At 46.6% G+C, this 10,916-nt stretch overlaps 1 non-coding gene across 1 annotated transcript; it reads left to right on the top strand.

The window, feature by feature from the left end:
* The first annotated feature begins 4,164 nt into the window (after positions 1 to 4,164).
* Positions 4,165 to 4,237, top strand: TRNAC-GCA (transfer RNA cysteine (anticodon GCA)). Its single transcript has one exon. It is a non-coding gene; the product is annotated as a tRNA-Cys (tRNA).
* Positions 4,238 to 10,916: the final 6,679 nt, after the last annotated feature.

The raw sequence follows: 10,916 nt of genomic DNA, 5'->3' as shown, positions 1-10,916 counted from the left end.
TGGCCTGGGGGGCTCAGCTGCCACTTGGGGCAGGAAATCAAGGATGCACTTTTAAAATGCAAGAGCTGGTTTCCAATATGTCTGATGCATACAGCAGCAAGCCGAACTGCTGGTGCTTGGGGCAGGAGAGAGACGCTGACAAAGTTTGCTCCTATTAAGGTGGTTTGAATGGATGGTTCTTGGCAGTGAGATCCGGCTCTCTGCTTTACCGTTGCTCTCTCCTCTCTTTTTGATTTTAAGAAAGTAAAGCAACCTTTCCTTCTGATTGTCTTTCTTTCTTTTCCCTGGGGCTGGATGCCCGGCGCCTTCTGAAGCAAATGAAGAACCTCTAGGGGTCAGTGCGGCGTAAAAAATGGCCAAGCCTTGCACCTGAGCTGAACCAGGACGTTTCAGTCACAGCTTTGTCCCTATTCCATCCTAATGAAGTCCTGTTCCTTCCTGCCTAACCTGGCTCCAGAAGAGTCCTCCTGAGGGCCACTTTCCTTTAATGTAACTTTAAACATCTGTGATCAAAAGCAGCTCTGATTTGAAATTCAGGACTATTTGTGCTGTTTTTAAAGAGGTCGTAGCTTTTCAGCTGTTCTCTTTGGACCCGGAAGGTTCTCTGTGCCCACTGTCCTTTTCAAGCTTCATCCCAGGATGGGCAGAAGCCTGCTGCCCTGTCACCTCACTTTAACTGCCCCTTTTCCTTGTAGTAAAAGAACCCGTGTGTGCATGTGTGTGTGTGCACGAGTCCATTTGTATCCTGTGCTGGGCTTAGTCGCTCAGTCGTGTCCAGCTCCTTGCTACCCCATGGACTCCTCTGTCCATGGATTCTCCTCCAGGCAAGAATATTGGAGTGGGTTGCCATGCTGGCCTCCAGGGGATCTTCCCCACCCAGGGATGGAACCCATGTCTCTCGCATTGCAGGTGGATCCTTTATCTGAGCCACCAGGGAAGCCCATGAATACTGGAGTTGGTAGCCTATGCCTTCTCCAGGGGATCTTCCTGACCCAAGAATCGAACCAGGGTCTCCTGCTTTGCCGGTGGATTCTTTACCAGCTGAGCTTCTAGGGAAGCCCTGTTCTTTTGTATGCATTTGTCAATTGGGCCTTTGTCTTTCAAAGTTGAAAAGTCCTCATTTCTTTCATCTTTTTATCAAAGGATATTTCAGTCTTCGGGCCTGGAGGGGGTGGTGGTGTGGGGTGTGGGGGAGAGAAGGGTAGAAATGCAGAGGACATCCTGGAAGGGCAGGTGGGGATGGAGAACTGAGAGCCCTGGAGACCCTGCAGCGTGCAAAGGATCCTGGGAATTTCTTGAGCCATGGTCACTGCTTATTGAGGTAGTTACGACTCCTGTTTCCTCCTCCACCTCCCTCAGTTCTGCCTCCACTGCGTCACCAAGACAGCTCTCAAGTCACAGGTGTTCCAACTCCAGCATCCCCTTTTCAGCCCTTGATTCTATTAGCTCTCCCCGGGGCACTTGCTCCTGTCAAACATTTCTTTCAGAAGGGCTTTCTCATGGGGTTTTTGCACTGCTGTGTCTCACAGCCTCCTAAACCTGGGATGGTGGCCACGTGGTCCTGGAGCCACCACTAACGACTTGTGAATCCATCCCAGCTCCTGTCTGTGGTCCCGGCACCCTCCTGTGGGGCTCACCGCTGACACAGCCATTGATCAAAGTTGACAGAATGAGTGATACCTCCCGTCCAGCCTGCCTGAGTCATGCCTCTCCTACAATCTTTGATTCCATTTAATTTTGATAGCCATCCTTTCCCTGGGTGACGCCGTCTCTTCCCACAGTTCCTGTGAGTACTCATATGCTGAAAACACCCCAGTCTCTATCTCCAGAACACATCTTCCCCGATTGCAAACACTGATATTTCTGTAACCTATTAAATATTCCCACCTGGAATGCCATGCATGTGTGCTTAGTCATGTCCAACTCTTTGCGACCCCATGGACTGTAGCTTACCAGGCTCCTCTGTCCATGGGATTCTCCCTCCAGGCAAGAATACTGGAATGGGTTACCATTTCCTTCTCCAAGGGGATCTTCTTGACCCAGGGATTGAATCCAGGTCTCCTGCATTGCAGGCAGACACTTTATCATATGAACTTCAGGGGCATGTGATAAAATTCTCATCTCTGAGTCACTGACAGTCCTGCTCCAGCAGTGAGATTCTTGCAAAGGCAGGTTGAATAAGTAGGATGATCACATTTCATCATCTCGATGGAGACTTTTTTTGAGCGTGAAAGAGGGTAGCACTGTTAAGTGAAATATTGAATATTTCACCAGGAATATAGATGCAAAACATGAGCCTCCCCCACATGCCGGGTCACACTCAGAAAGCCTGTCAGATATTTAATGAGGCCTGTAAATGTCATGGTTTCAGAGGAGGATGTAATCATAAGGAAGTTGGGGGTCTTGGATTCTCTGGAGAGGGTCTGTTTATTTAGGTCTTGAAGCAGGAGGAGGCTTTGCTGAGGGGAGAGGAGGTGGGAGAAGATGTTGAAGTGTGGAAGAGGGAGTGAGTGTGAATATGATGGTGCAAGATCCAGGGGTTTGTATAAGGGAGCAAAGAGCAGGTGCATCTGTCTGGATCAGAGGGTTCCCGGGGGGTGGTGACGCCTGGAATGGCGGGGGGCTACATAGAAACCAGAGGGGAAGGTGAAAGCTGGGTTGGCAGGAGGACTTGGGCTGTCAGACCAGAACATCTGGATTTCTTACTCAAGGTGGAGACATTTTGAGTGGAGTGATTTGCTCAAAGCAAATGTATATATTTAAATTAAGGTTAACTTTGTGATTTTTTCAGGATGTAGCAGGTTAAGCTAGAGGTAAAACAAAGTTGCAACTGTCTAGACTAAGGTCATGAGGGTGTTACATGGCAGAGGAGTGATAAGATAGATGTTTGCAACAGACTTTGTGAGGAGAAAAAAAAGATGAAATCTGAAGACTGTCTGCAAAAGGGAGGCCAGCAAAGGGGAGAGGGAGAATCCAGGAAAGGTCAAGGTTTGGGGAGGAGTGTTTTTTCCTGTTGTTGTTTTCTGACAGCGCTGGGTCTCAGTTTTGGCATGCCAGACCTTTTGATGTTTGCTGTGGCCTGAGGGATCTTTAGTTGCTGCATGTGGGATCTAGTTCCCCAACTCTGAATCAAACCTGGGCCTTCTGCACTGGGAGAAGGCTGTCTTAGTCACTGAACCATCGGGGAAGACCCAAAGTCATGGTTTTGACAGTAAGTGACTGGGAAGGTGGTGGCGCCAAGTTAACAGAATAAAAAAGGAGATGGAAATGGTTTGGGGAAAAACAATTAAGCTGGGAGAACTGGGAATATTTTTGCTTTCAGTGTTAATAGTAGCCGCATGCTTACTTTCAAAAACTTGGACAGTGCAGGAATTATGGAGGCAAATGTCCGCATTTTGAGATTTTGATGCTCCCCACTCCTGGAGTATTCCTGATGGCCTCTTCATTGTAAAGAAACAGATGGGACAACAGGAGGTGGGGGTGAAGGTGAACCCTATTTCTGTGGGAGTTTTTCAAATGGTTTGCCTTGTGTGCTTTAAAAAAGATTTCATTCATAAAAATAGGCTTGTTTAAAACTTACTGGTCCCTGACTCTGCGCCAGGCACGGCAGAGGAAATGGCATTTAAAAAGTAGCATGGGAAGAGTTACAGGTGGAAATGTGGGGGCCGGTATGGCAGGAATGGTGATCGAGTTTGCAGAATCAGGTACCGGAGCAGAGAGTCCTATTGAAATACACTCACCAGACGCGAATCCCAAGGGTGGGAATAATTAAATACAAGGAAGATGCTGACAGGCTGTTTGTGTATTTGAGATTTAGACAACAGGGGATTCTCCAGGGTTTAGTCTTTGAAGCCTGAGTTGTTTCATCCTTAACCAAACTAGTTTCTTCCAGCCTTCTGTTTCCTTCATTTTTAAAAAATAGACGTTTAATTTATTTATCTTATTTATTAATTTTTGGCTGTGCTGGGTCACTGTTGCGGTGCACGGCTCTCTGTTCCTGCTCGCGGGCTTTCTCTAGTTGCGGGGACTTTTCTTGTTGTGGAGCGTGGGCTCTAGGGCGTTCAGGCTTCAGGAGTCGTGCTACACGGGCTCAGTTGCCCTGAGGCATGTGGAATATTGGTTCCCAGACCAGGGATTTGAACTTGTGTTCTCTGCACTAAGACTTCCCCGGTGGCTCAGATGGTAAAGTGTCTGCCTGCAATGCAGGAGACCCAGGTTCAATCCCTGGGTCGGGAAGATCTCCTGGAGAAGGAAATGGCAACCCACTCCAGTACTCTTGCCTGGACAATCCCATGGATGGAGGAGCCTCGTAGCCTACAGTCCACGGGGTCACAAAGAGTCGGACACGACTGAGTGACTTCACTTCTCTGCATTGGCAGGCGAATTCTTAACTGCTGGACCGCCAGGGAAGTCTCTGTTTTCTTCCCTCTTGATCTAGGTTCACTCATCAGAACTGTTGCTATTTTATCAGCAACAGTATTTGTGCTGGCTACCAGTGAGCCGTGACAGGGCTGAATTCCAGGTCATCATCTAAAGGTTCTCAATTGTGCACACCACTGATGTCACTTTATCAGGTCACATCAGTTGGAGCTTGAAAAGATGCTAATGATAATAGTAAATACTACCCTTCTGGCTCTTTCCTAGCCTCCAATTTCAAAATCTCCTACAGCCAGTTATTCCAAGGGGTCTTCTGAGGCTCTCACATTGCTCGTGAGTAGAATCCTTTTTGGGCTTTTCTGACGGCTCAGCTGGTTAAAGAATCTGCCTGCAATGCAGGAGACCCCGGTTTAATCCCTGGGTTGGGAAGGTCCCCTGGAGAAGGGATAGGCTACTCACTCCAGTATTCTTCGGCTTCCCTGGTGGCTCAGATGGTAAAGAATCTGCCTGTAATGCAGGAGATCCCGGTTCGATCCCTGGGTTGGGAAGATCCCCTGGAGGAGGGCATGGTAACCCACTCCAGTATTCTGGCCTGGAGAATCCCATGGACAGAGGAGTCTGGCTATAGTCCAGGGTTTTGCAAAGAGTCAGACACGACAGAGCGGCTGAACACAGCACAGCAGCAGAATCCTTTCCGCCCCTGCAGACACCCTCACGTCTCTTCTCTCAGAACACTCATCCAGACGCTTTCCGCCAAGGCTTCGGGTGACGCCCTAGCTTCCAGCGTTGCTGCTGGCAGGGCTGCCCTGGGCACCCACACCTGCCGATGCCCCTGAGGTTGTGCTCTGCCAGCCTCAAAGGGCCCTGCAGCGTTGCCTTCAGCTAAAGCAGGGATGCTACTGAAGCCACTTGATGCCCGGCCCCCTCGACGTGACGGCGCTGTGCTGCCGGGACAGGTGAAGTGAGAGGACCTTCCTCTAGCTTCCTGCCACATCCTCTCAGTTCCGAGGCAGTGCTACCTTCTGCTTCCCAAACAACACGGAAAACAGATCCTTCAGTTTTTGTAAGCAACACGTCGCTTTCTAAGACCCTAACATAAGCCCGGAGCTCTCTGGTCCATAGGACCACCTGAGTGAAGGATCTCTGCTGAACTCAAAATTCTTCCTCCCGTCGGATTAGGACGCCCCCATGTGACCAAGTGTAGGGCCTGTGGGCTTCCCACAGCATTCGCTGTTTCTTACCCAGGGTTTTTCCATTTCTCCTGTAACTCTATCTCCGCAGAGCTGACTCGATTATTTTGGAAGACACCCCCAGCTGTGTCTTTGACATCAACTCGGGATGGAATCACACTCTTCTGCTGGCCCATAAAGATGTCCCTCTTGTAGCAGGCAGATTTCTGCAGCGGGATCTGGAAGAGTAGTGCCCGAAGGGCTTAACGCATCTTTCCACCAGAGGGCAGGTATGTCATAGTTATCGAAACTCTCAGGTGATGTTTTTCAATAAAGAAAGACCAGGTAAATACAAAATGTACCATAAAAATTGTGTTCCTGTGTCTTGGGAGGCTCAGCGGTAAAGAAGCCTCTTGCAATGCAGGAGACTCGGGTTTAATCCCTGGGTTGGGAAGATCCCCTGGAGAAGGGCTTGGCAACCCACTCCAGTATTCTTGCCAGGAGAATCCCATGGACAGAGGAGCCTGGCGGGCTATAGGATTGGAAAGAGTCAGATAGGACTGAAGCAATTTAGCACACATGCGCGCACAGGGCATATTAATACATTTAAAACTGATATCTACCCGAAGTGAATGTGTGTAGTCTTATGGTGATTTTACTTGTACTTTCACTGATAGGGGTTTTATGGATCTGGAAACAGTATTAAGCAATAGATAATGTTTTGTGTTACCCAGATTTCCTTTGAAGCGTAGAACATACATCCCATAGGAGATTTTAAGACATGAATGTAGAACTAACTGGCATAGCATGCCATTTTGCAAGAATACCAACTGTCCTATCCATACTTTTGCCTAATATATATTTGAAGCAACAGTTCTGATATACTGATTTATTTCTGCCTCAAGATGTTTGTGTGCAATCTCTACGTGGGACTATTTTGACTTTGAGTGTCCTCTTCGCTGATTTACTTCTACGGTCTGGGAAGTTAAATCCTGGTGAATGTTATGGCTGATTTTGTGGCTTTAGGAAATTCTCTGAACCATGCACACATGGAAACCTTATAATGGCAATGTGAAGCACATCTAATTGTGTAATTCTCTTACACAATTGAGGAAACCAAGGTGTAGACATTATCCTGAGGCCCAGATAAGGGGAGGGTCTTTTTAAGCCTTTATTTGGGCCAGGGCTTTGTTTATTTCTTTGTTGGCTGCACTGGTATCTTCCTTGCTGCGCTCAGGTTTTCTCTGGTCGTGGTGAACGGGTGCTACTTACTCTTCACTGTGGTGCACAGGCTTCTCTTTTTGCTGACTTCTCTTTTTGTGGTGCGCCGGCTCGAGGTGCAGAGGCTTCAGTAGCTGTGACACGCGAGCTCAGTAATTGTGGCACATGTGGGATCTTCCCCAACCACGGACTGAACCCATGTCCCCTGCATTGGCACACGGATTCTTACCACTGCACCATCAGTGAAGTTCTGGGCCCAGGCTTTTAAAAAAAAACTTGTGCAATAGCATACCTGCAATTTTTTTCAGTAAATATATGTTTCTAAAAATATAGAGCTCTAGTCTCATCGTTCGTTTCAAAGCTGATGCTGTGCTTAGAGCTCAAAGGTGTTCTGGGGTTTACGTGCTCCCTCTGCCTTAGTTCAAAGGAAAAACTTTCCATGTACAGCACTATTGTTCCAGAGACATCTCAGGAGAGGGAGAGAGACAGAGTGAAAGACACTGCATTAATTTTGCTCAAAAGATGAGCACTGGATGTCTTAGAGAAATGATATTGTGTGAGATCAAAGATAAAACCTTTGACCAGCTCCAATGTGCCCTGCCTTTTTGTGCTGCTATGAAAAACCACGAAGACGCTGCAGAAAAATGTGATGGTAGCAGATTCCCTGCTCCAAATAAAGCCCTCTCCAGCCTAAGTGAGGGTGGGGATGCGAGTACAGTAGAGAAAAAACAAACCCTGAGGAACAGGAAATACTGTTGCAGTGAGTTCCTTTCTTGTCTTGATCTTTTTCCTTCACTGTTGTGGTTTGAAGACCTCAAAGTCATTTTGCCTGGAGGTGCAAGTTGCTGATAAACTGCATAGCACCAGGCATGCTTCTAAGCGTCTATTTTAGAGACTTAGCTTACATCCTTGCTGCTTGACGTGTGGTTCATGGCACCAGCAGCCTTGGCATCACCAGCAGCTTGTTAAAAGCAGAACCTCTGGGTCTCACCCCAGGCCCCTGAATCAGAATCTGCATTTTAACAAAATTCAGGTGACTCATATTAAAAAGCATAGATAGCATATTAAAAAGCAGAGACATTGCTTTGCCAACAATGTCCGTCTAGTCAAGGCTGTGGTTTTTCCAGTAGTCATGTATGGATGTGAGAGTTGGACTGTGAAGAAAGCTGAGTGCTGAAGAATTGATGCTTTTGAACTATGGTATTGGAGAAGACTCTTGAGAGTCCCTTGGACTGCAAGGAGATCCAACCAGTCCATCCTAAAGGAGATCAGTCCTGGGTGTTCATTGGAAGGACTGATGCTGAAGCTGAAGCTCCAATACTTTGGCCACCTGATGTGAAGAGTTGACTCATTGGAAAAGACCCTGACGCTGGGAGGGATTGGGGGCAGAAGGAGAGGGGGATGACAGAGGATGAGATGGCTGGATGGCATCACCGACTTTATGGACATGGGTTTGGGTGGACTCTGGGAGTTGGTGATGGACAGGGAGGCCTGGTGTGCTGCAGTCCATGGGGTCGCAGAGTTGGACAACCCCAGTTTCCCCTTCCTTGTCCGCCTCTGTCCTGAGATACTGGTCTACTTCGTGTAAGTTATTTAAAACTAGAACAACTGATCTCACCAACTTAGTGGCTAGAATGCATCTGGAGATAAAGTTAGCCAGCGTGCTACCATTTCCTTCATAGTAATTTTTTTTTCACATAAACAAGAAGGTGTGGTTTGCCTTGCATTAGGTAGACTTGACAGAACTCCAACTTTCAAGACATAAAATGAGGAAGTGATTATTCACATTGTAAAACAGTCTCTGCTTTAGGAGGAGATTTACTAAATTATTTCTTTAAATTGCCCTGGGGTACTTCTGAAATCGAATTTGACTCAAACATTGATTCGCAGTCCAATTTCTTAGATGGCATGTAATACATAAATTAAGGCATGATTGCACAGATAGTAGTTTGGGGACATCTTACTAATACATTTCTGAAAGAGCTCTTGACCACCCTTCTCATTTCTTTTCACCATTTCATTCTAATTTCTCTAAGTCTACAATATGGAATGACTTCTTTTTATTCATCTCCCAACTCATATAAATCTATCACTTCACATCCCTATGAAGTCAAAGACTTCACTGAGATTGAATTAGCAGAGAAGATACCTAAAAGATGACTCCAAGAAAAATGACCCTTTAGCCTAATGAATAGTAATAGTGGTATTATGCTTGGTTTGAGCCTGTAATCCTCTCTGGTAGTAAAATCCTGCACAGGGAAAGTGGATATGTTCCTGCAAAACAATGAGCAACAGCCCAGAACTGTTTATCAGACCCAAAAATGTTATCTGTAATTGGGAAACCACATCGGAATAGCCGCTCAGATCACCAGCTTCTTCGTGTACTCATGTCTTTGTTCAGATCTCTAGTATGGTGTTAGTCACTCAGTCATGTCTGACTCTCTGTGACCCTGTGGACTGTAGCCCGCCAGGCTCCTCTGTCCATGGAATTCTCCAGGCAGGAATACTGGAGTGGGTTGCATTCCCTTCTCTGGGGGATCTTCCTGACCCAGGGATTGAATCTGGGTCTCCTGGGTTGCAGGGAGATTCTTTACCATCTGAAAGCGAAAGTGAAGTTGCTCAGTTGTGTCTGATTCTTTGCAACCCCATGGACTGTAGCCTACCAGGCACCTCTGTCCATGGGATTTTCCATGCAAGAATGCTGGAGTGGGGTGCCATTGCCTTCTCCAGGAGATCTTCCCGACCCAGGGATTGAACCCAGGTCTCCCGCATTGTAGGCAGATGCTTTACCATCTGAGCCACTGTCTGAAGCACCAGAGAAACCCCTATTATGTTAATTATGCTTCTTTAGTGCATTCTGTGTTTTTGACGCTTTTCCTTAAAAGGTTTGAATGATGGGAACTTAATTTTTCTCATCTTTATGCACCCAGTGCCTAGCACATGGTAGTAGTCGGCACAAGTTTGTTGGATGAAGGACTTGGGAATCAACTGCACAGTTACTGATACCTTTAGAAAGGAGCTGGGATTCGACATCTGAGAAAACCTCTATACCAGTGGGTGAAACAATGATAGGTTCTTTCTTTTCAGAGAGGCAGCAGTAACATGGTTCCTCTAAAACATCAGATAACAAACTAGTATTTGGCTTAGAAATCGTGACTATATTTGAATATTACTAACTGTGAAGTGCTAGAAACACTAAAAGACAAGAAGGAGGAGGAGGAGGAAGGGGAAGAAGGGGAAGAGGAAAACTATGGCTGTTTCATTGAAAAGCTTTGACTGTACAGTTACTCCGGGAGACTGTGTTTATCTCAGGGACTGATCTCCTTTGTAAACTAAGTCGCTTCTTAGGTCAGTACACAGAACTCCACTTGCTGAAAACCTGTTCATATAGGCAGATCAGGTTTTAAAACATAGGACTTCTTTTTTTCTAGGCCTTGCTCAGAAAGAAGAATCAGGACCGCATCTTTGTCATCTAAGTACCAAACTAAATGCAAAGAGAATTCTTAGATTAAACTCCTGCTAAGGAAACACATGGGCTTCCCTGGTAGCTCAGTTGGTAAGGAATCTGCCTGCAATGCAGGAAACTCCAGTTCAATTCCTGGGTCTGGAAGATCCCCTGGAGCAGGGATAGTCTACCCACTCCACTGTTCTTGGGCTTTCCTGGTGGCTCAGGCAGTAGAGAATCCGCCTGCAATGTGGGAGACCTGGGTTCGATCTCTAGGTTGGGAAGATCCCCTGGAAAAGGGAACCGCTACCCACTCCAGTATTCTGGCCTGGAGATTTCCATGGACAGAAGAGCCTGGCGGCCTACAGTCCATGGGGTCGCAAAGAGTCGGACACGACTGAGCGACTCTCACTTTCACGGTAACATTTTAGAAGGCACTGACATTCTAGAAGATTATTCTTTATGGAGTTGGTGCTTCCCCACCAGGTACTAGAATCCTGACTACTGTAGTCATTTGGGTCCACCATATTCAAGATAACTCCTTTTCATGCCATCTGGAGGTAGTCTTTATTTCAGAAATATGTGAAGTTATATTAATTAATAATTACTGAACTTATACTTTTGGATGAAAGCAACACGTATTCTAGACTTAAAACAATTATATATAGCAAATCAAAAGTGTATACACACACACACACACACAC

This window comes from Dama dama, chromosome 27, assembly GCF_033118175.1.
Source record: "Dama dama isolate Ldn47 chromosome 27, ASM3311817v1, whole genome shotgun sequence".
Taxonomy (NCBI): domain Eukaryota; kingdom Metazoa; phylum Chordata; class Mammalia; order Artiodactyla; family Cervidae; genus Dama; species Dama dama.
Note: the sequence above shows the minus strand (reverse complement) of the source record. Positions and strands in the feature narration are given on the sequence as shown.